Source organism: Dama dama, chromosome 24, assembly GCF_033118175.1.
Source record: "Dama dama isolate Ldn47 chromosome 24, ASM3311817v1, whole genome shotgun sequence".
NCBI lineage: Eukaryota > Metazoa > Chordata > Mammalia > Artiodactyla > Cervidae > Dama > Dama dama.
In genome coordinates this window covers 30,692,488-30,718,853 of record NC_083704.1, presented here as the reverse complement: position 1 = coordinate 30,718,853, position 26,366 = coordinate 30,692,488, and the positions used below count along the sequence as shown (strand labels likewise).

The 26,366-nt window shown below is 37.1% G+C and overlaps 1 pseudogene; it reads left to right on the top strand.

The window, feature by feature from the left end:
• The first annotated feature begins 24,636 nt into the window (after positions 1–24,636).
• On the top strand, positions 24,637–25,629 carry LOC133045584 (MAP/microtubule affinity-regulating kinase 3-like; annotated as a pseudogene).
• The last annotated feature ends 737 nt before the right edge of the window (positions 25,630–26,366 follow it).

The following is a 26,366-nucleotide window of genomic DNA, read 5'->3' as shown; positions in this document are numbered from 1 at the left end:
TTTTGGCCACTTAACGCAAAGAACTGACTCCTTGGAAAAGACCCTGATGCTGGGAAAGATTGAAGGCAGGAGGAGAAGGCAATGACAGAGGATGAGATGGGTGGATGTCACCATCGACTCAATGGACATGAGTTTGAGTAAGCTCTGTGAGTTGGTGATAGACAAGGAAGCCTGGCGTGCTGCAGTCCTTGGGGTTGCAAAGAGTCAGACATGACTGCTGGACTGAACTGAACTGAATTCTCACCAAACTGTCAATTTGACTTTTATGCACTTGGAGCTAATCCTTTAAAGAGATGGTATGGACAAGCTTCAGTGAAGCTATTATTTTTGTGAATAAATATTGGATGTGTCAGTTTATATATAAAATAGGTTCTGATAATTTGCACAGTGTAAAACCCTTAGCTTTGTCTTTATTTAATCAGGAGTGATGCCTGGGACTATTGTCAGAAGGCAGTAGGAATTCTATGCTGTTAGGTCTATAAAACCACTGTATACAGTGATTTTGCCAATTAATATGAAACAACATTCATTTTTACCATTGTAGAGGAGTAAATGTCCTTTAAAAATCTTTTTAATCAAGCAGTGCAAATTTGGAGTTATCCAAATGTATTTACTTCTTGAATTGAATAAGATCAAAATGAATTCTGCATCATGTTGATGTCATCTTTACTACTGCTACACTAGTGACTAAATGAAGTGTACTTTAAGCTTAAAGAATATGCTGCTATGCTTAATTATGTTAAGAAACATATTTTATCAATTTTAACATAGGTGGTATTTCATTATAATTAATAGGTTTTAGAAACAGATTTAGTTGACAACTTGCAATACCATAAGTGAACATATGTTTTATGTTTTACAAATGATGGAATACAGGTTCATGAGTCTTTTTTGCCTACAGCTTTCATTAGTTAATGGTATTCCCATTAGTTATATAGCACACATGTCACGGCAAAAGGAAACAATGAGTGTGTTTGCATCAAGGCAGAACAACTTCTAAGTTGTGATTCCTACTGCCAGCGAAACTTAAGTATGAGTGCTGCCAACCAAGATTCAGTCTTGCTCAAGTTCCAGGCTATAACCAACTCTTAGCACAACTATTTAAGAGCCTCCTAATTGCAATATCTGCACACACTTTGCCTAGTGTCGAATACTCAACTTCTGCAATCTGTAGCCACAGGATATTTTTTTTAATCAAATAAAATGGCATCGACTCCATTGCTTAAAATCCTTCAGTGCCTCAGATCTTCTCTTAGTACAAGGCATTGTATTAGAGAAAGAATAGCTGCTGTAACACATAGACCCCAAATTTCACTGGTTCAACACAGTAAAAGTTTCTCTTTAATTCATGTAACAGTAAAATAAACATGTTTCTGCTAGGTGAGATTCAGCCTAATTATGATAAAGTGAAAGTGAAAGTCACTCAGTCATGTCCGACTCGTTGAGACCCCATGGACTATACAGTCCATGTAATTTTCCAGGCAAGAATACTGGAGTGGGTAGCCTTTCCCTTCTCCAGGGGATCTTCCCAACCCAGGGATCAAACCCAGGTCTCCCGCATTGCAGGTGGATTCTTTACCAGCTGAGCAAAAGGGAAGCCCAATTATGATATGAGAAACCCAATCTTTCCCTTAAGGACTCGGAGTTCATTGCATTCTGATGGAAAAGTAGAGGGTGAAAAGTCACATTACTTCTTAATCATGTCATCCCATATGTGCAAATAAATTGTAATGCATTCTATTGGCTAGAAATAGTTTGAGGACCATGCATTATTGTTTTTGATTCTTAGTTCCTAAATAATGTGCAACTCTCTGAGACCCCGCGGACTGTGGCCAGCCAGGTTCCTCTGTCCATGGGATTTCTGAGGCAAGAATACTGGAGTGAGTTGCCATTTCCTTTTTCAGGGGATCTTCCTGACCAAGAGATTGAACCCACAGCTCCTGCATCGGCAGGCAAGTTCTTTACCACTGAGACACCAGGGAAGCCCATAAAATTATGCATGCATATGCATATAGACTCTGGGAGTTGGTGATGGACAGGGAGGCCTAGGGTGCTGTGGTTCATGGGGCCACAAAGTGTCGTACATGACTGAGCGACTGAACTGAACTGAACTGATGCATATGTAAATCATATATGTATATATAATGTGGGCAAGACATTGATAGCATCAGCTATAGTTTACTTAAGGCTTAGTACTGCTCTGATCATGTAGCTCAAGCCCTTCTTTCTTGGCTGGTCTTTAGTTTATGCCCTTCCCTAATCTATCTTGTATTCTACTGACAGATGAGTATTCCTAAAGTCTGTCATCCCTCATATTCCATGTCTTCTCAACAATCCTCAGTAAGTATTCTATTGTTGTAAAATGCAGCCCAAACTCTTAGCTTGCATTCATGTAAATTTTATTATGCTTTTTTTTTCACTTCACATCCATTATAAAATTCTCTACTTTGATACGTTCTTATGCTTTTCTACATAATTCCTTTTATCCCCTCTATCTGGATAAACCTTGGCTTATTGAATATCCTTCTATCATTTAAGAGAAGATTTAAATCTAAGATTTATTTAGATTAAATAAACTAAAATCTAAATAAATAAAATTTATTTAGGTTAAATAAATACTTTTATTCTTAGATAAAACATCTAAGAATGTTTTATCTTAGAGCTATCCAGAAGACCTATCTTAGAAGGTGATTAGTTTGCCATTCCTATACATTTTAAAGTACAAATTTGGCAAAAATGTAATGGGGTTTTCCAGGGGAGACTGAATGAGTAATGTATTAGGATCCAGACCTCCAAATGCCTTCTTACTTTGTGATTCTATGAACTCCTTCCTAATTAATTCAACCAGTATCGATCATTTTGTAAAACGTCTATGACAGGCGTAGTTTTAACTAGGCTTTTGGAACTAATCATAGGCATTTATGTATTCTATAGCAATTTTTATACATCAATTTCTCATCTCCCCTACTAGATAATAAATTCTCAAAGGATAGAAATGCACCATAATTCAATTTATGTCTCAGATTGCCAGTGTTTTGCTTATGGTAAGAACTAAAAGTACTTAAAATGAGCCAATACATTTTCAGTGACCTTCAGGAGGCTTCATTTTCCTTTCTTGATCCTAATCACCAGTGAACATGTACTGAGAGTATAATGATCGCAGCCCTACTGACCCTAAGCATCGTGGTGTTAGATATTTCTATTCTGAGACTGAGTATTTCACTCAGAGGAAAAAGAAAACAAAAACAACATTTGACAATCTTGTTTCTAGAAATCATATGTTAGAAGTTTCAATGTTAATGAATAAACAATGTACATTTCCTTTAGGTGAATTGTGCAGCCCAGCTGGAAATGTTTATACTTGCACACTGGAAATACTCAGGGAGTTTTAGTAGTTCCCAAGCCTTGCCCAGAATCTGGTAATTGTCACCCGCTCCGTGGTGCTGGATCTAGTGGATGTGTTTGTACGATGTGTTTCTAACCATCTCATTTTTCTCTAATGAGGCTGGGCTGTATGGACTCCCATGTGGCAGAGTGGTAAAGCATACACCGGCCAGTGCAGCAGATGCAGGAGACTGGGGTTCACTCCCTAGGCTGGGAAAGCCCCCTGGAGCAGGAAACAACAAACCACTCCAATATTCCTGCCTGAGAAATCCTGTGGCAGAAGAGCCTGGCAGGCTACATCCATGGGGTTGCAAGAGAGGAGGACACAACTGAGCATCTGAGCGCACAAACACACTCTGGGGTATAGAGTTGGAAAACAAAGACAAAATGATTTGATCTTTTTACTCTGTGTGTGTGTCTAAACACATACATATCCCAGGTAGTCCAGTGGTAAAGAATACACTTGCCAAGCAGACGACACCGGTTCTATCCCTGGGTTGGGAAGATCCCCTGAAGAAACTCCAGTATTCTTGCCTGGAAAATCCCAGGGACAGAGGAGCCTGGTGGTTTACAATCCAAGGGGTCGCCAGAGTCAGATACAACTTAGCGATTAAACAAACAAAAAAAGAATTGAGTGCAAAAATAAGAGTTTTCAGCTATATAGAGAAAAATATGATATAAAATCTAATATGTTGTTATTGAGTGGAAGAAACTCACTGTAAACAGGTCTTCTTTTGTCCTTTGAATACACTATATTTTCTCAATTCATACACAGATTTAAATATTTCTTCTGACCCTTTGTAGCAAACATTCACCCACATATTGCCCCACCACAAATTCATCCTGTTTCTCAGTTCATTATTATGATTAATTGTCTCAGTGATAAATTAAGTACACTACTTTAATACTGAGAAAATACACTGCAAATTTTTCTTGTATAGAATCTACTTATTTCTAGCTTTATTCACAAAGCTAGTGCATTCTTTGTGCTTTCCTCACTGCCAGCATACAAAGAACAAAATAGACAAACCAAAGAGTAAAAATATTACTTAACCTGAATACTGGTCCATTCCAAATCTGGCTCAAAGGCAAAGCTTCTTTCTATGTAGCATATAAGCTAGAATCTTGAAAATAATAGCTTGATCCTTGGATAATTAGCAATGGTACCACTTGGGAGCTTGTTAGAAGCATAATCTCAGACCTAATAAATTATAATCTGCATCTTAACAAGTTCCTCAAGTGTGTTCTATGCCATTTTAGATGTGTAGGACATGGGCATTACTGTATCAGAGATAACTGGATATCTACCAGTAATTATTTCCTTTTTTAATAAAATAACTTCCTAGTTTTAGCTGGTTAATAGGTTAACCATCAAGAGAATACATTTTTTTTTTTTTTTTTCAGTTTTTCTGGTAACATGCTATAGTGACAGAACAAAGTTCTGCCCAAGGGAATGTGAGTCGAATGTGGTCTGTGATTTCCAGGTCAGGCCCGGAAAGTGGATGTGTGTGACCTCCAGTCCTGTTCCACCTGCTGTTGCCTGATCTGTGGTGACAATCAGAACAACTAAATTGGAGCCATAGAAGGAAGCCGTGTATTAAAGAGGAGAAAACCGACTTTGGACTGCTAAACTAACCCAGTGAGAAAGAGAGAGAGAGAGAGAGAGAAAAAAGGTTTATCTTGCTCATGCCACATCTGTTTTGTCTTTTTACTATTGTTGCAATTGCATGACTAGTATATCCAAAAGTTAACTGTATCTCTATCATTCTATTTAAACTACATCTGTGACACAAAATAGATATAGTAAATTATATTTTAAACTCCCATCATGGCTTTTTTAAACAGCTGAATCACCTCACTACAATCCAATAATTAAAGTCAATGACCATTTTTATCTCTTTTGTACCTTTCAGATTTGTGCTATTTAGCAGCCTTTAATTTAAGGATATGTCACTCTTTCTAACAGGTAAAATGATCAAAATATTACCAGAAAAAGTCATAAAACAAGCCCTAGAGTGTGCCGCATAATTAAACAATTATTTATCTTTCTGATTTTGAATGTTAATTTTGGTCTTATATTTTAAACCCCACATAATTGCATTTTTCTGATTATACAGATTTATACTTGGCAAAACAAACACTATTTAACATAAGGAATTATCTTTCTATACCAGGATCCCCTAGAGTTTTAGGACATGTTCCTGGCATGCTGCTCTGCATTGAGAATGTGTTCGTTTACAGAGTCTTTTTTCAATTTTTAAGATGTTATTTTCTAGAACAGTTTTCGGTTTATAAAAAAAATTGCAATGATAGTACAGACAGTTACCATACATCTCAGACGCAGTTTTACCTATTAAAAATATCTTGTATCAGGGTGCTTACTGTATTTGTTACAGTTAATGAACCAATACCAAATCATCATGATTAAATCAATTCCATAGTCTATTTAGACATCCTTTGTCTTTACTTAATTGTTCTTTTTCTCTTCCAGAGTCTCATCTTGTTTCATTCTGTTGTCATGTCTCTATAAATTCTTTCAGATTGTAATAGTTTTGCACTTTCCTTTTTTTTGATGATCTTGGCTTTTTTTTTTTAATACAGGTTAGGTATTTTGTTGGCCTTCCCTTTATTACAATTTAGCTGGTGTTTTACTGGTGTCATGGGTCTTGGACAGGAAGATCACAAAGCTACAGTGCTATTTTTATCACATCGTATCAATTATACATACCATCAGCATTATTTAGGACTTGATATTGATTTTTTATCACTGGCTGAGATAGTCTTGTTTGTTCTCTCCTTTGCAAAGATACTACCCTTCCATTCCCCCTTTCTATACATATGCACAGTCCACATTTATGGAACAGAGAGTTATGTACCTCCTGAGGGCAGAGTAGCTACATAATTTGAACAGAGGTTCTATGCACTTTTTCTTTACTTTTTATGTTTGTCTTAATGTTTCTCTCCTAAGATAGTGCTATTTCTGAATACTTGGTACACACATTTCAGAAAAGCTTGTCTGTCCATATCTTCCTTCCATGTTTAACATAATGGAGAGAATGGACCTAAATTTCTCTGGGCTTTAATTATGGAATTAACTCCAGTGTCCAGTATCCTGGCTTAAGGAAGATAGCACAATACTTTTAATTAATATTTATTGATTGCTCATTGTGTGAAAAGAATTGTTTGAAGTGGTTTGCATGTATCATCTAATTGAAATTAAGTCCATTTTATTCCAGGGATTATTACTAACCTACCTACTGGGGCTCAGAGGATTCAATAATTTCTTCAAGTTTTCACAGTGTTAAGTAGTGGATCCAGGAATTTAGTCCAGTCTTATTCAAGTGAGATTTAGTGACAGTTATGAGAGTGGTATTGGTATTGATATTCAGATGTTAAATTAAGGCCAAAACACATTTATGCAGTGAAAGAACATATTGTTTGAAAATTTCAGCTGTGAAGAATGTTGGTTTCAATTTTTATATAAGGATTACTGCATGGTCTAATACAATCATCCAAAAACACACTCAATTTCAAATGATACTCCACCCACATAGCATTAGTCATCTGAAGATATTTCTAGATTTGGATTTGGAAAATTGCAAAATATTTTGTGTGAGTCATGCTATCTTAAAAAAAAAAAAAAGTTTTGTCCTCTTTGTATGCCCTCTAAGATTTTAAACAATTCATAATTGATCATGATAGAAAGTAGGGAAGCTTTTTCAAAATTCTGTTGATGGAATGTGAACAGAATTTCATACTCAATTAAAAGCTTTCCGTTTGTGATCTGTTGGAGTATACAGTGTTTCCTATTTTCACTCGTTTATTGTACTAGGATATAAATTGCACAACACAATTCACAAGTAACTGAGAAATTCTACAGTCGTATCATAGCAGGCACTGCAGCCTGGAAGCACTTTCACATATATGATATTTAACAGCCATAAAGTTTTTACTCTGAATTAAATGTACTTATAACTGGTGGTTAAAGAATTAACAAGACACCAGTCATCTGCACAAGTTTCCAAACAGACTGGCATTGATTAGAAGTGCCTTTGCTCCAGAGACAGCAAATAGAATGACTTATAAGAGTCTGCTTCAATGGAAACAGTAATGATACATCTGATAGATATTGTCAATAGATAATGAATTAAGGACTACTCTGCCATCATTTCATTTTTTATAAGAATAGTGCCCTTTGGCTAAATTTCATGTTAACAATGGTTCTCATTTATTTCACTCTTGCCATTTCCATTACTCCAAAATAGAACTTAAATTTGGACTCATTGGACTGCCTGCTTTGACATGCATATTTTAAGCCTGCACATTCTGGAGAGATTTAAATGGCTTTAAATAACTTGTTTTCAGCTACAATATGATCACATTGTGATATTGTTTTTGAAAGGATCAGTGTTAGATTACAGGTCACTGGCGAAATTAAAAGTCAAGATATCTAACCTGTATCTTTTCAATTGAATTGACAGATAGGGATCTCACCAAAGGCTCAGAGGCATTATTAAGTATGGGAAATAATATTTCTCGAATATGACTGTGGGAAAAAAGTTACCAGTACCTCTAATGCTTAACACAATCCTGGTGAAATAAAAAGTAGGCTAGCTGTGTCCCTTAATGATACCAATATTTAGTGATTAATGTTGAGACTGACTTGTTGCAATGTATATCTCATATTGGCTTTCTTTGCTGTTTAAACTATAATTTGAAACATATTTAGCTTCAGTTTGGTTTCACAGATACATATGTCAGGCATTTTATCCTTTTGATGGATGTAGGTTTCTGATTAAGATTCCATAGCTGTCAAATTTTACTTTTAAAACCTGATCTCAAACTACCAAATGTATAGAGTTGAGACCTTGATTGTAAAATATTAAGGAATCAATTTGATATCTTCACTGCAAGTCAGACAAACCAAAATCTGATTCACCTAACTATTTAAAAGGCAGACATTGATTAAGTAGCTATAGCATATCTAATCAATAAAAATACCACATGGCCACGAAGAGTGCTGAAATAGAATACAGAATCACACAGAAAAATGGTTATAATGTATTTTAGGTAAAAATGGAGTACAACCTTAATATCAAAAAGAAATAGTTGAATATGTGAATATATAGACAACTAGGCAGGCAAGTAAATAGTGGAGCAAGGAAAGAAGAGAAAGAGATAAAAGAGTTGAAGGAAATAATATTCTTTGTGCTTTTTGCATTTTTTCAAAAATAAAAATGAAGTGTAAGTGTGTATTGAGAACAAAACTATTCTCTCATTATTAAAATGATTAGGAGTTTTAATAATCAGTTCATGTCTAATCCCTTTATTCCAAAAGAACTGAAATTTCAGAGGGTAATGATTGATACCAAGAATTATGGTGTCAGAGAAAATACAGAAACCAGAAGCCAGAGCTCTCATCTCCTTGTTAGTGTTGACCTAACTAGACCTTGGACTTCCCAGGTCGCGCTAGTGGTAAGGAACCCTCCTGCCAATGCAGGAGACATAAAAGAAGCAGGTTGGATTGCTCGGTCAGGAAGATCCCCTGGAGGAGGGCATGGCAGCCCACTCAAGAGAGTCAGATATGACTGACATGACTTAGTATGCGGGCAACTAGATGCAAGTAGACCCCAATGCATCTCTTTACCTTGACTCTTGGTTACTTATCTGAAGTTCTTTATTAGGCGTCTTGGATGTGGATCCTTCATTGAAAAGTAGGCTTGAAATGATCTTACAAGAGAGTAAACTAACTTTCCAAATTCTCTGACAGTTTGTGCAATAGTGGAGAAATGATATGGGACCATCATTAAAGGTGGGCTGGAAATGTATATGTGCAAAATAATACATGGGCTGGAAATGTATATGTGCTAAATAATTTACGCACCTCACAATCAGGAATTATAAGAATAAATTCTATAACGGTATATTTTGTGTGGCATTCTAAGCAATGGGGCATTTTAAAAGTTTGGCTGATTCACAAGTAGTTAAGCCCATCATAGTTGAATAGAATGTGGTATATGGAAATTGTTATTCATTATTAATTATGGTGAAGAAATTAGTGAAGAAGTGTGCAGGAATTTAAAAAAATACTCCATTTCCTCCTTTGTTGTTGCTATTCATGAATTGAAAGAATTCAAACACTTTGGGGGATTATTTTTGCATATGGCATGAGATGTGGAACTAAGTTTACCTTTTTGTAAAATGGCTATGTAGTTGTCCCATTACATGGTATTAACAAGTTTATTTTTATCTAATGATTTGAGGTGGCACTCTTGTCATATGCTAAGTTCCACTATATATGTAAGTCTAATTCTATACCTTTGATTCCATAGGTCTGTTTGTCTAGTCATATGCTAGTGATACTCTATTTCAAATATAGAGACTTTGTAGTATATTTTAATGTCTGGTCAGGCTAGTCTTTCCTCATATTTCTTCTTTTACATTGTATTCCTGGGTGCTCTTACGTGTTTTTTCTTCTATCTGAACTTTAGTGTAATATTATCTAATGCTGTAATTTGTTGGTATTTTGATTAGATTTGCATTGAATTTGTAAAACAACTTATGGAGAACTTACATCTTAATAATGTCAAGTCATTTTATGCAAGACCGGGTGTGTCTTTCCATTCAAGTCTTCTTTAATATCTTTTAGGAGTGTTAAAATTTTCCTCATGCATTTATACATTTTTAATTATGCATAGGAACCAGGAATGTTAGGTTCATGAGTCATGGCAAATTGGAAGTGGTCAAACAGGAGATGGCAAGAGTGAACATCAACACTTTAGGAATCAGCTAACTAAAATGGACTGCAGTGGGTGAATTTAGCTCAGATGACCATCATATCTGCTACTGTGGGCAAGAATCCCTTAGAGTAAATGGAGTAGCCATCATAGACAACAAAAGAGTTCAAAATGCAGTACTTGGATGCAATCTCAAAGATGACAGAATGATCTCTGTTCATCTCCAAGGCAAACCATTCAATATCACAGTAATCCAAGTCTATGACCCAACCAGTAATGCTGAAGAAACGGAAGTTGAATGGTTCTATGAAGACCTATGGCCTTCTAGGACTAACACCCAAAAAAGACATCCTTTTCATTTTAGGCGACTGGAAAGCAAAAGTAGGAAGTCAAGAAATAACTGGAGAAACAGGCAAATTTGGCCTTAGAGTATGGAATGAAGCAGGGCAAAGGCTAACAGAATTTTGCCAAGAGAGCACACTGGCCATAGCAAACACCCTCTTCCAACAACAGGAGAAGACTCTACATGTGGACCTCACCAGATGGTCAACACCAAAATCAGACTGATTATATTCTTTGCAGCCAAAGGTGGAAAAGCTGAATATAGTCAGCAAAAACAAGACTGGGAGCTGACTGTGGCTCAGATCATGAACTCCTTATTGCCAAATTCAGATGAAATTTAAGAAAGTAGGGAAAACCACTAGACCAATCAGGTATGACCTAAATCAAATCCCTTATACAGTGGGATTAGACAGTGGAAGTGACAAATACATTCAAGGCATTAGATCTGATAGACAGAGTGCCTGAAGCAATATGAAAGTAGGTTCGTGACAATGTACAGGAGACAGGGATCAAGACCATCCCCAAGAAAAAGAAATGCAAAAAGGCAAAATGGTTGCCTGAGGAGGCCTTACAAATAGCTACGAAAAGAAGAGAAGTGAAAGGCAAAGGGGGAAAAAAAAAGATATACCTATTTGAATGCAAAATTCCAAAGAATAGCAAGGAGAGATAAGAAAATCTTTCTCAGTGATTCATTTAAAGAAAAAGAGGAAAACAATAGACTGGGGAAGACTAGAGATTTCACCAATAACATTAGAGATACCACGGGACCATTTCATGCAAAGATGGGCACAATAAAGGACAGAAATGGTATGGACCTGACAGAAGCAGAAGATATTAAGAAGAGATGGCAAGAATACACAGAACTATACAAAAAAGATCTTCATGACTCAGATAATCATGATGGTGTGATCACTCATCTAGAGCCAGAAATCCTGGAAGGCGAAATCAAGAGGGCCTTAGGAAGCATCACTACAAACAAAGCTAGTGGAGCTATTGTTCAACTGGATAGAAATCCAGTTAAGCTATTTCAAATCCTGAAAGATGATGCTGTGAAAGTGCTACACTCAGTATGCCAGCAAACTCGGAAAACTCAGCAGTGGCCACGGGACTGGAAAAGGTCAGTCTCCATTCCAATCCCAAAGAAGGGCAATGTCAAAAATGTCCAAACTACCGCACAATTGCACTCATGTTGCACGCTAACAAAATAATACTCAAAACTGTCCAAGCCATGCTTTAACAAATACGTGAACCGTGAACTTCAAAAAGACAGAGAAACCAGAGATCAAATTGCCAATATCTGTTGGATCCTCTAAAAAGCAAGAGAGTTCCAGAAAAACATAGACTTCTGCTTTGTTGACTATGCCAAAACCTTTGACTGTGTAGATCACAATAAACTGTGGAAAATTCTTCAAGAGATGGGAATACCAGACTACCTGACCTGCCTCTTGAGAAATCTGTATGCAGGTCAAGAACTAACAGGACTGAACATGGAACAACAGACTGGTTCCAAATTGGGAAAGGAGTATGTCAAGGCTGTATATTTTCACCCTGTTTATTTAACTTATATGCAGAGTACATCATGAGAAATGCTGGACTGGATGAAGCACAAGCCAGAATCAAGATTGCCAGGAGAATATCAATGCAGATGACACCACTCCTATGGCAGAAAGTGAAGAAGAACTAAAGAGCCTCTTGATGAAAGTGAAAGAGGAGAGTGAAAAAGATGGGTTAAAACTCAACATTCGGAAAACTAAGATCATGGCATCTTGTCCCATCTCTTCATGGCAAATAGATGGGGAAACAGTGGAAACAGTGGCAGACTATTTCTTTTGGGCTCCAAAATCACTGCAAATGGTGATGGCAGCCTTGAAATTAAAAGATACTTGCTCCTTGGAAGAAAAGTTATGACCAACCTAGACAGCATATTAAAAAGCAGAGACTTTACTTTGCCAACAAAGGTCCATCTAGTCAAAGCTATGGTTTTTCCAGTAGTCATGTATGGATGTGAGAGTTGGACTATAAAGAAAGATGAGCACCGAAGAATTGATGCTTTTAAACTGTGGTGTAGGAAAAGACTCTTGAAAGTCCTTGGACAGCAAGGAGATCCAATCAGTCCATCATAAAGGAAGGGAGTTCTGAATATTCATTAGAAGGACTGATGCTGAAGCTGACTCTTACACTTTGGCCAACTGATGTGAAGAATTGACTCATGGGAAAGACACTGATGCTGGGAAAGATTGAAGGCAGGAGGAGAAGGGGACAACAGAGGATGAGATGGTTGGATGTCATCATCGACTCAGTGGACATGAGTTTGAGTAAATTCAGGGAGTGGTGATGGACAGGGAGACCTGGCGTCCTGTAGTCCATGGGGTCACAAAGAGTCAGACATGACTGAGCCGCTGAACTGAATTGAACTGAATTAAATTTATTTCTCAATATCTAGTATTTCTTTTTGCTTTTGTGAATGGGGTTTCTCTGCTCTTAAGTTCTCTGTTCATTGTTAGAAAAGCCTATTGATTTTTTAATGTCAATTCTGCATCCACATAATTAATTGAAATATTTGATTTTTTGAGTGAGCTTTATTATTGACCCTGCATGGTTTTCCACATATAGTATTTTAGCAGCAACAAATGAAATCAGTTATGTCTTCTTTACCCATGTTTTATGTTTCTTTTTAATTTCTCTCATCTAAGTTAGCCAACACTGTAGAAAATGTGAAATAGTAGTAAAAATAATGAGTATCCTTATCTTGTTCCTAATCTTACTGGAAATGCCTCTTGTATTTCCCCATCAAATAACATACTAACTTTAAAACTGTGCTTTCCTATGCTCAGTCACTCAGTTGTGTCTAACTCTTTGTGACCCCATGGACTGTAGCCCACCAGGCTCCTCTGTCCATGGAATTTTCCAGGCAAGAATACTGGAGTCAGTTGCCATTGCTCCTCCAGGGGATCTTCCCAACCCAGGGACTGAACCTGTGTCTCCTGCTCTGGCAGGCAGATTCTTTACTACTGTGACACATGGGAAGCTCTTAGCCATAAAACTAAGGTAAATATATTTTAGTAGGATAAGAAAGAATACCTTAATTCATAATTTCTTTGAGTGCTTTTGTCATAAATTTGTGATGTTTTCTGTCAAAGGCTTTCTTTTTTTTTTTTTTTCCCAGAGACAGCACAGTAGCTCACTTTTATTTTCTGCAGTTAGCAATCACCAAACAAACCATGTGGACCCTGAGCCCCTCCTCCACCCCCCAAAGGCTTTCTTATTGTGTATGAAGATAATATAATTCTCCCTTAAATTGTTAATATGGAATATAGTACAAATTATTGTCTTAATATATAATCAGTCTTGCATTCCTGAAGTAAACTTTTTGTTCACAGACTATTATTTTTTAATATGGCATTGGATTTATGTTATTAATGATTAAGATTTCATACTAATATTTATAAGAATCATTGACCTGTAATTTCCTTTTTTGTGGTATGTATCTGATTTAAGTATCACTGTTATAGTTGCTTCATAAGGAATTAAGATATTTTTTCTTCCTTTTTAATGCCCTGAAATAATCATAGAGCATTAGGACTATCTGGATTTTATAAATGCTTAGAAAAATAACCTTGTGAAAATAACTGAGCCAAGTGCTATTTTGTGGGATATTTCCTAAGAGTTTCCTATATTTATTCTATGAAATTGGTCTACTTAAGCTTTCTAACTTTAACGGGATGAATTCTGGTAATCTGTATTCCTCTGGGAAATAACTCACTAGCCTAGAATTTCAAGTTTATTTCTGTCAAGATAGTAGTTTCTTCTGGTTTAAAATTTTCCCTTGGTTTCAATAATAATTTATTTTTGTAAGTTCTAATGTTATATATCTTTACTTTTTTCTTTTTTATGATCAAATTGTGAATGTAAAAATGTACTTAATTTAATTAGCTGAAACAAGTTTAAAAGCTAATACTTGATTTATTAGAAAACTCTCAAATAACAACTTGAGATTTGGAATAACGTGGTATATAAATTAACTTTAAAATTGCACATCTTATGAAATCTAAATACAGAATAGTAGAATAGTATGAATTAACCATGTACCTCAAGTGGTAGTTCCAGCTTCAGTTCAGTTCAGTCGCTCAATTGTGTCTGAGTCTTTGTGACCCCATAGACTGCAGCACGTCAGGCTTCCCTGTCTATCATCAAATCCCAGAGCATGCTCAAACACAAGTCCATCGAGTCGGTGATGCCATCCAACCATCGTATCCTCTGTCGTCCCCTTCTCCTCCTGCCTTCAATATTTCCCAGAATCAGGGTCTTTTCAAATGAGTCTGTTCTTTGCATCAGGTGGCCAAAGTATTGGAGTTTCAGCTTCAGCATCAGTCTTTCCAATGAATATTCAGGACTGATTTCCTTTAGGGAGGACTGGTTGGATCTCCTTGCAGTCCAAGGGACTCTCAAGAGTCTTCTCCAACACCACAGTTCAAAAGCATCAATTCTTTGGTTCTCAGCTTTCTTTACAGTCCAAAACTTACATCCATATATGACTATTGGAAAACCCATAGCTTTGACTAGACAGACCTTTGTTGACAAAGTAGTCACTGCTTTTTAATAGGCTGTCTAGTTTCAACATAGTTTTTCTTCCAAGGAGTAAGCATCTTTTAATTTCATGGCTACAGTCACCATCTGCAGTGATTTTGGGGCCCAAGAAAATAAGGTCTGTCACTGTTTCCATTGTTTCCCAATCTATTTGCCATGAAGTGATGGGATCAGATGCTATGATATTCATTTTCTGAATGTTGAATTTTAAGCCAGCTTTTCACTCTCCACTTTCACTTTCATCAAGAGGCTCTTCAGTTCCTCTTTACTTTCTACCATAATGTTGGTGTCATCTGCATATCTGTGGCTATTGATATTTCTCCCAGCAATCTTGATTCCAGCTTGTGCTTCATCCGGCCCAGCATTTCACATGATGTACTCTGCATGTAAGTTAAATAAGCAGGCTGACAATACACAGCCTTGACATACTCCTTTCCCAATTTGGAACCAGTCTGTTGTCCCATGTCCATTTCTAACTGTGGCTTCTTGACCTGTACACAGATTTCTCAGGAGGCAGATAAGGTGGTCTGGTATTCCCATCTCTTGAAGAATTTTCCACAGTTTATTGTGATCTACACAGTCTAAGTCTATTTGGCATAATCAATAAAGCAGAAGTAGATATTTTTCTGGAACTCTCTTCCTTTTGCTATGATCCAACGAATATTGACAGTTTGATCTCTGGTTACTCTGCTTTTAGGAAATCCAGCTTGAACATGTGAAAGTTCACAATTCATATACTGTTGAAGCCTGGTTTGGACAATTTTGAGCATTAGTTTGCTAGTGTGTGAGATGAGTGCAATTGTGCAGTAGTTGGAATATCCTTTCACATTGTCCTTCTTTGGGATTGGAATGAAGACTGACCTTTTCCAGTCCTGCGGCCACTGCTGAGTTTTCCAAATTTGCTGACATATTGAGTGCAGCACTTTCACAACATCATCTTTTAGGATTTGAAATAGCTCAACTGGAATTCCATCACCTCCACTAGCTTTGTTTGTAGTGATGCTTCCTAAGTCCCACTTGACTTCACATTCCAGGATTTCTGGCCCTAGATGAGTGATCACACCATTGTGATTATCTGGGTCATGAAGATTTTTTTGTACAGTTCTGTGTATTCTTGCCACCTCTTCTTAATGTCTTCTCTTTCTGTTAGGTCCATCCCATTTCTGTCCTTTTTTGTGCCCATCTTTGGATGAAAAGTTCCCTTGATATATCTAATTTTCTTGAAGAGATCTCTAGTGTTTCCCATTCTACTGTTTCCCTCTATTTCTCTGCATTGATCACTTTGCTTTCCTCTTTCTCTGTGCTATTGTTTGGAACTCTGCATTCAAATGGGTCTATCTTTTCTTTTCTCCTGTGCGTTTAGCTTCTCTTCTTTTCTCAGCAATTTGCTCCAGCTCCAGACCATGAATTTGATACTGGATTTTATGTAAATAGCAGTCAAATCACATTGCAGACTATAGAGAATGCTTGTTATTTTTCTCAAGGCTTAGTATCTGTACCCTCTATTCTGTTTGAATAAGCCACTATCTTAAGAGACTCAGTAGAAGAAGGCAGAAAACATTTCTTTAAAAGTTGAAAACAGCACGCACCAAACTGTTCATCCTTTCCTGTATTAGGGCATGGACAACCAATGAGATGCTTCTGAACAAGTCTTTAAATTGGTAATGATGCAAAAAAAAAAATTGAGGCCAGCTGAGAATCTGCCTATGTAGACAGTGGCAGCATAAATGCATGACTGTCAAGGGTAAGAGACCAAGTAGCTCAGTCATGGTGTCCAGAGGCAGTAGCCACGGCTTTTAGGTCTTTGAAGGCACTGCTCCAGGGGCTTCCCTGGTGGCTCAGATGGTAAAGTGTCTGTCTGCGATGCAGGAGACCAGGGTTCGATCCCTGGGTTGGGAAGATCCCCTGGAGAAGGAAATGGCACCCCACTCCAGTACTCTTGCCTGGAAAATCCCATGGACAGAGGAGCCTGGTAGGGTAAAGTCCATGGGGTTGCAAAGAGTCGGACACGACTGAGCAACTTCACTTTCACTTAGGCACTGCTCCAGATGATAGCCAAGATGTCCTACTTGAATTAGTTTTATGAAAAGTTTTTATTATGATCTTTCCAACTGCCTATTTCTGTATTGTTTCTGTTTATTTTGGGGTCTAATCCTCTGGATTTCCTGAGAGCTCTAATCTATTCAATATACGTTCAATAGATTCTTTTTAATAAATTCTGCCAGAGTCAACTTCTGACTCATAACTGAGGACTCTCACTGATATAGCTGTCTTGCCACACTTAATGGATGTGTAGTATATTTGCTTCTTAGCTTTTTCTTCCCTCCTCTAGCTAGATAAGAAGTATTTGTTTGGCTATTCATACCCTATTCTTTTCTTTTTTTTTTTTTATTCCTTTCTTTTAATGTTATAATTTGAGCTCTCTTCTAATCATCCTTGTGTCTCTTCAATAGTGGAGAGTCCAAACTCAGCTCCTGATACAGCCTGGTGGTTTAAAATCAGCTAAAGACACAAATTTAAAAGCTAAATCTACTACTCAGTTGACTGAGTTTTAGTAAATCAATGAATCTTTCTTTCCATTGTGAATCTGTAAATCGGGGACAACATTACCAATTTTGTGAAATTGTTATAAAAATTAAAGAAGGTAATGTTAGCAAAGACTCTAGCATAGCACTCACACATAGGAAGCATTCCATTCAGTTTATGGTAATCATTATCAGTAATTATATAGCCTTAATATAGTCTAGGACCTACAAGCATCATTCGTATTCACTGCATGTGAGATTCCAGTCTCTGTAGTCAAATTTCAGCTTGACTTTTATATTCCTCTTGCTTTTATTTCCTCAAAATTATGCCTGTTTTCTTAGTTCTTGCTTTTAAAATGAAATTCACCCAGGCCTTAACATCTAGTGATTAAAAATATGAGCAAATACAAATCTTTAAAAACCACCAGAGTATGTTAGGATAGTACTAAGTCAAGTTCTAAGAGTTTTATGTTTAAATAAACAAATAACATTTTACTCTAGCTCATTTAAGTAGGATTTTATGTTGTTACTGAGTTGGAGTCTATAAGCTACTAATAAGAGGAAAGAAGTCACTGTGAAAAAAAGAAAAACAGCTGCACCATACTGCAAGCACCCAATGAATCTGCAGATCCTGTGGGACACCAAGAGGTGAACCCAGCCAGATACAGCCGTGGGCAGATTTCTGCAGTGTTATATACTGGGGCATTAGTATCAATAGTGTTTTAAGAAAAAAGAGGGCTTTGTAATCAATTGCATGTCAGAATCCTTGATTACCAGGATTGCTTCTTAAGCTTTTACTATGTATATCAGCATATTAGATATCTGAAAAATCACAAAGAAATCCTTTATTTCTTCCAATCTACCAATACGTAATTTTTAAAAATTAGTTTAATTAGTTTTTTTTAAATTAATTAATTTATTTATTTTTTCAGTGGGTTTTGTCATACATTGACATGAATCAGCAATAGATTTACACGTATTCCCCATCCCGATCCCCCCTCCCACCTCCCTCTCCACCCGATTCCTCTGGGTCTTCCCAGTGCACCAGGCCCGAGCACTTGTCTCATGCATCTCACCTGGGCTGGTGACCTGTTTCACCATAGATAATATACATGCTGTTCTTTTGAAATATCCCACCCTCACCTTCTCCCACAGAGTTCAAAAGTCTGTTCTGTACTTCTGTGTCTCTTTTTCTGTTTTGCATATAGGGTTATCATTACCATCTTTCTAGATTTCATATATATGTGTTAGTATGCTGTAATGTTCTTTATCTTTCTGGCTTACTTCACTCTGTATAATGGGCTCCAGTTTCATCCATCTCATTAGAACTGATTCAAATGAATTCTTTTTAACGGTTGAGTAACATTCCATGGTGTATATGTAGCACAGCTTCCTTATCCATTCGTCTGCTGATGGGCATCTAGGTTGCTTCCATGTCCTGGCTATTATTAACAGTGCTGCGATGAACATTGGGGTGCACGTGTCTCTTTCAGATCTGGTTTCCTCAGTGTGTATGCCCAGAAGTGGGATTGCTGGGTCATATGGCAGTTCTATTTCCAGTTAAAAATTAGTTTAATTAGTTTTTACAGAATACTTTGTGATGATCCAGTGTATGCAGTTAATATAATTCAATAATGACAAGTGAAAATGCATAGATATGTCTGACTAATTGTGAAAACTCATAAACATAGTCTAAATATTTGAATATTTATTCTTCAGGTATCAGAGAGCTTTTAAAGACTTTTGAGGTAGAACGATAAGAAATTGGTGAGTTAGAAAAATTAACTGACAATTATAGGTAGACTTCATTAAAAAAAGGAAACAGAGATGGAGGCAAGGGCATTCATTAATAAGTTATTGTGATATTTGAATTTTTAGAAAATAATTAAGAATTAGAGTAAAGGCATTGAACATATAATAGAAGCACCTAATAGAAGAGAATAATCCATAGGGCATGGTCGCTAGTGGATATGGATGTGAAAGAGAAAAAGACTTTGACAGAAAGTAATTACAACTGGCAAGAGGGTTCATGCCTGAAAGAGTGGACAGTATATTGCACCAAGTAATTCTCAAAAAGATCAAATCAAGAGGGCTTTTGAAAAACATTAAAAATATTTTAGGAGCCTAAAATTTAGAGGATACTTCCGATGTTTTCACTTAAGTTGTTTGGACTCATATGTGTCAAGAGTTGAATCACGTTCCAGCTGTCTATCTTGTATTTTCTAAACTTATAAAGAGAACTAAAAGATAGTAAACACTCTCTCTGACGTGAATTGTGCCGTCTTTCACCTACTTGTTTTGTAGAAGCTAGTTTTACTGGATATGTGTCACATTTATTGATGATTTACATGAAGGAGAGATTAAACACCATGATAATCAATAATTCTTGATATTTTAGTGCTTTTTGGTAGAAGGTGCCATAAGTATACAATGTAAAGAGATCAGGGATCTTCCAAGGGCAAAGGTTTGTGAACGGTGGGCAAACATAAGCTAGTATAAGACAATTTTTCTCATCCTTATTGAAATATCCATATTCACTCCCTGTCTTATACTTTGGGGTATTATGATGCTTGTAAGGAATTTTGCAAGGGATGAGGGGACGTTAAAATATTCATTTAAAAACAACCGGCAAAATAGAGAGTGTAGCAAAAAAAGAAACAGACTCACAGATATAGAGAGCAAACTAGTGTTTACTAGGGAAAAGACAATGGGCAAAAGAGAATGGGGTAGAGTATTAATAGGTACAAACTACTATGTATAAAATAAATAAAACACAAGGATATATTGTAAAACACAGGGAATATAGCCAATATTTTATAATATACTTTATAACTATAAATGGAATATAAGCTTAAAATTGTGAGTCACTGCATGGTACACCTAAACCTTATATACTAGTTTACAACTATACATCAGTTTTAAAAGTTTTTAAAATAATAATAAAGTAATACAAGAAAAAATAAAGTAGATTATTTGTTTTACATAAGTTTTTGAGTTGGATATTAATACCTCATACTGCTCTAGACTTAATTCTATCAGTTATCTTTACTGAGAGTCTAAATCATGGTGTCTTATCTTCCTTTAAATAATGCCACAGTCAAAAGAACCACAGTTAGGAAACTGGTGTCCTGGTACCAGATAGGGTAAGTTTGGAAGGGCTAGAGAATTAACAAGTGAAACTACCCAATAAAAATTAGCAGATAAAGGAATGGGCTGATGAGAAAAAACAGGGGGAGGGGGAGAAAAGAATACAGGGCCAAAAATATACATTTTGGAATCATCAGCGTGGAGTAAAAATCATACCTTTACATGAAAAATAGAGAATTTCTCCAGAAAAGGAAATATAAGGAGAAGGAGATTGCAATGATTTAGAAAACCTCACAGAACACCCACAGAGGAGTAACAAAAACAAAAATTACCAGCAATGGAGACCAAGACAGATCATGTACAAATGAAGAGAATTTGATGATAGGGGAGTATAGTAGATGGAATAATAGGTCCCCAGAGATGCCCACATCCTCATCCCTAAAACCTGTGAATATATTAAATTACATGGTAAAGGGGAATTAAGCTTGCAGATGGAGTTTTGCTAATCAGCTGATATTAAAATAGGGAGATTTTTCTGAATTATCCTAGTAGAAACAATTTAATCACAGGCTCTTTTGTATACGGAATAAGGAGGCATAAAAGTCAGTATTAGAGTGATGCACTGTGAGAAAGCCATCTCTGGCTTTGAAGATGGAAAAGAGCCATAAGCAAAGGAGTGCACTTATCCTCTAGATGCAAGACAAAAAAACTGATTCTCCAGGATGGAACATAGCTCTTCTGACACTTTTGATTTTAGCTTAGTGAGACCCATTTCAGACATCAGTTCTCCAAAACTGTAATATAAAAAGTTTGTGTTGTTTTTAGCCTCTAAGTCTATTCCAATTTGTTACAGCAACAATAGGAAACTGATACAGATGGCTATCACATGAATGTGCAATTTCAGTAAAAAGTATAGAAACCTATTACAGAATCTTACAAATGAAAGATAGAAGCAGCAGGTGTAGCTCATATTTTCAACAAATTAGGCAGTGGAATAAGGAAAAGTAGGATGACGATGTTTGAGAAACTGTTAACTAGAAAAATTCAAATGGATCTAATTAAAAACAAATTACATTGCTTGAGAAATATGTTCTATTATATTGAGTTCTTTTTCTGCAAGTAATCAGAACATTTCTTGAGAAGATCATATGAACATTATTGTCAAAGGAAACAAATGAAAATCTCCCAAACTAATGGAGGTAATAATTAAGATCTTGTAACTCACAGAAAGTGATTTCTTTCACCATAAAGATTTTTTAAAGTCATCTCTAAATTATATGGAACAACAAATACTGCCAGTTATGAATGTGATGAAAATAGACACTTAAGGAAAAATATCTGGCAACTTCATAAAAATGTCAATTTTACATATTAAAAGAAGAAATGTATTATGATGCTGACATGGTAAGTGCATCAATAGAGGAAACAAAATGAGTATGCTTAATCAAGACATATACAGAGCAAAACAGAAAACTGGAAAATTGCCAGTAATAAAAGTAAACCTGGCTTTTCACAAAGACTTTAATGAGACAGTTTAGCAATATTTAAGAGTAAAAGTTAACTAATCCTTTTAAATGCTACTGTGGACAATATTGAATTATGTAAGGGATTTTTATGCCAAACTGATTTCATTGTAAAATACAAAACTTTATGAAAAAAATTTACTTTGATTTGACTAAAAATACATTTAAGGATAATAATGCAGTTTTAAAATGGATCTGTCTTAATATATACAGATAAATAAACTAAACTGTCAAATGAATGGTTTACATCATATTCCATATTTTAAAAAAAATGATCTAGGAATTCTAGTGATGGAGAGGTAAGAAAACATTACTTGCAAAAAGCATTCAAAAACCAAAAGTTTGGTAAACAGCTTATTAAACTCTGTTTTACACTTTCTCAAGCACTTGAACAAATCTTGCACATACCACAAAAATCCCAAATCTATAAATTAAATCTATCTATAGATAGACCTAAATCTAAAAGAGAAGTGAAAAATGAAAAGAATAATTTTGACTTCTTTCTAAATCTCCATTTTTTTGGTAGACCTTTTGGATTATAATGGATTGTTAACTCCACTGTTCTACTCCCTAGCACTATATTCACTACCCCAATTCTCTGATTATTAACATTTAAAGATTTCCTAAGAAAGTCTTATGTGGGCTGTTGGTTCAGATCTTTGGAGCTGAAGCTCCTGTTTATTTCACATTCTCAATCATTCGTTTGCCAAATTACTCCCTACATGCTTTATCTCCTTTTGGCCTTCTTTTCTCTTAAATAATCATCAAAGCTCCTGTAGCTGTATGTTGTTGTTCAGTCACTAAGTTGTGTATGACTCTTTTTGACCCCGTGGACTGCAGCACTCCAGGCTTCCCTGTCCTCCACTACTGCTTGGAGTTTCCTCGGACTCATGTTCATTTTGTCAGTGATGCCATCCGACCATCTCATCCTCTGTTGACCCCCTTCTGCTACTGCCCTCCATCTTTCCCAGCATCAGGGTCTCGTCCAGTTTGTTGCCTCTTGGCATCAGCTGGCCAAAGTATTGGAGCTTCAGCTCCAGCATCAGTCCTTCCAAAGAATATTCAGGGTTGATTTCTTTTAGTATTGACTGGTTTGATCTCCTTGCTGTCCAAGGGACTCTCAACAGTCTTGTCCAGCACCACAATTCGAAAGCATCAGTCCTTTGGTGTTCACCCTTCTTTATGGTCCAACTCAAACATCTGCACATGACTAGTGAAAAACCATAGCTTTGACCTTATGGACCTTTGTAAGTAAAGCGATTAGTTTGGTACTAATACTACCAACAATTGGCTAAGCACTTGATATGGAATCAGCTTTTCATTTGTTTTCTCACTATTCACAACAACTTTGAGTCTAGTGTCAATCTCTCCATTTTCCAGAAGAGAAACAAAACAGACTCCATGGCTGATAAATGAGAATCATGGTTTGAACCCAGCTTTGCTTGTCTCCAAAACTTTCATCTTGAGGCTATTGTTTTATTATCAATTTTCCTGTCCTTCCTCTGTCCATCATGAAAGCCATCTGACTCATTCTTTAGCTAGATTTCCATGAGTTAACCCTAAGTATACAGGACAAGAAGAGGACATTACCTAAGATAAAAGAATTCAAGGACTAGAAACCTAAGGATAACTTCTGAAAGTGATCATCAAACCCAAAGCCAACATCAGAACTCACTCAAGCCCCAAGGTATTTCCTCCACTCGAGAACCCAACAGCAGGCTTTAAAGACAGTTATGATTTTCCTTCAAAGCACTTGCTTCCACCACTTCGTCTTTCCCAGCTACCTTTCATGAAGCTCGTCCTTTCCGTGAGGAATGCATCCTCACACCTGTGAGTGATGTTTTGCCTCCCTTTTAACTATGTGCCCTCAATCAATAATCCTTCCTCTTCCTCTTCTCTTGCCACTAATCTCTCCAGAGGCCTGGAAATATGATTCCTCTGAATAATGGAAATTTTCTGTTCAGTGCCATTTCTCCCAGTGTTCTCTTTTTCTCCTAGGAGTGTGTTTCATGTCACCCATTCTATCTCAACCCATGGAACTTGTTTTTTGTACTGTATTAAAAGTATATTTTTCTAAATCACACAGGGCCCATGGGCTGTAGGATGCTCTTGTTATCTTTAGGCAACATGATCTTTCTTAGTTTTTCTTTTAATGTGACAGTGTTTTTATTTTTCTAACAAACGTTTTCTTTTCCCACTCTTAAAATAAGAACTTATTCATGGATTTAATGAGGACCAGATGAATCCACGAAGAATTAGCTAAGAAGCTATATTAAAATGTCAGTGCCTGATTTCAGAATTTTGGAGAGGACTTGTGTGTCACTGGTTTGAAAAACATCCAAGAGAACTGCAGTGTGCATCTGGGAACAAGGATCACTGTTGTAGGTAGCAGTTCTCAAGCTGGTTTTCTTAAATGCGGTAACCATATAAGTCTTGGCATAATTAATAAGAATGCTTCCTTCTCTCAATACCTTGACTTTGGGTGATAAATCATATGGCTATCCTATTTATAATAATCATCTGAGTAGCCCATTAAAAAATTCAGGTTACCCTAACAAGGCGGATATCCCTGAACGGAAGAAGAGCTCCACTGTCCCTAGTAGTAATACGGCATCTGGTGGAATGACGCGACGCAATACTCAACGTTTGCAGTGAAAGAACCACAGCTGATAGACATTCAGTAATTCAGAATGGCAAAGAAAACAGCACTGTTCCTGACCAGAGAGCTCCAGTTGCTTCAACACACAGTATTAGCAGCAGCACCACCCCAGATCGAACCCGATTCCCAAGAGGCACTGGCAGCCGTGGCACTTGCCATGGTCAGCCCGCGAGCGGCGCACTGCCACGTACTATGGCCCACCTGCCTCACCCAGCCTGTCCCATGAAGCCACACCGTGGTCGCAGACTCGAAGCCGAGGCTCCACTAATCTTTTTAGTAAATTAACTTCCAAACTCACAAGGCGTCGCAACGTGTCTGCTGAGCAAAAGGAGGAAAACGAAGAAGCAAAACCTCGTTCCCTGCGCTTCACCTGGAGCATGAAAACCACTAGTTCCATGGATCCCAGTGACATGATGCGGGAAATCCGCAAAGTGCTGGATGCCAATAACTGCGACTACGGGCAGAGAGAGCGCTTCTTACTCTTCTGTGTCCACGGCGATGGGCACGCGGAGAACCTCGTGCAGTGGGAGATGGAGGTGTGCAAGCTGCCGAGACTGTCTCTGAACGGGGTCCGGTTTAAGCGGATATCAGGGGCGTCCATAGCTTTCAAAAATATCGCTTCCAAAATTGCCAATGAGCTAAAGCTGTAACCCCGTAATTATGGTGTAAATTAAGTAGCAGTTTAAAGTGTTTTCCTGAACACTGATGGAAATGTATAGAATAATATTTAGGCAATAACGTCTGCATCTTCTAAATCATGACATTAAAGTATAAGGACGAGCGCACGCCTGGGAGCGAGAGCTGGCCTTTTTTCTACGAATGCACTACATTAAAGACGTGTGACCCGTGGGGGGGAAAAAAAAAAAAATTCAGGTTATCTGGCCCCATGTCTACAGATTAAATTTCTGTAGGACTAACACGAGGTGTGAGAATCTGCACTAAAGACAATCACCATTGGCCTGAAGTGATTCTTTATTTAAAAAAAAAAAAAACCAAAACCCCCTATTTATTTGTTTATTTCTGGCTGTGTTGGGGCTCTGTGCCTGCGTGGGCGGTTTCTAGCTACGGCAAGTGGTGGCTACTCTCGTTGCAGTGCGCAGGCTTCCCGTTAGGCGGCGTCTCTGGTTGAGGAGCACGGGCTCTCGGGCATGAGCGCTTCAGCAGTTGTGGCCCCTCGGCTGTAGAGTTCAACAGCTGTGGGCATGGGCTTAGTTGCTCTGAGGCATGCCAGCCTGGATCAGGGGTCAAATCCATATCCCCTGGCAGATTAACAGGCAGATTCTTCACCACTGAGCCACCAAGAAGCCCTGCTCTGAAGAGATTCTAATGGAGATCATCCACACACTACTTTTTTTTTTTTAATGTACTCTATTTTTAAAAAGAGTTTTAGTTTCACAGCAAAATTGAGAGGAAGATACAGAAACTTCCCATACACCTCTGTGCCAACACATGGAGCTTCCCTCAATATCAACATTCCTCACCAGGATGGTATAATTAATTGTTAAAACTGATGAAACGACAC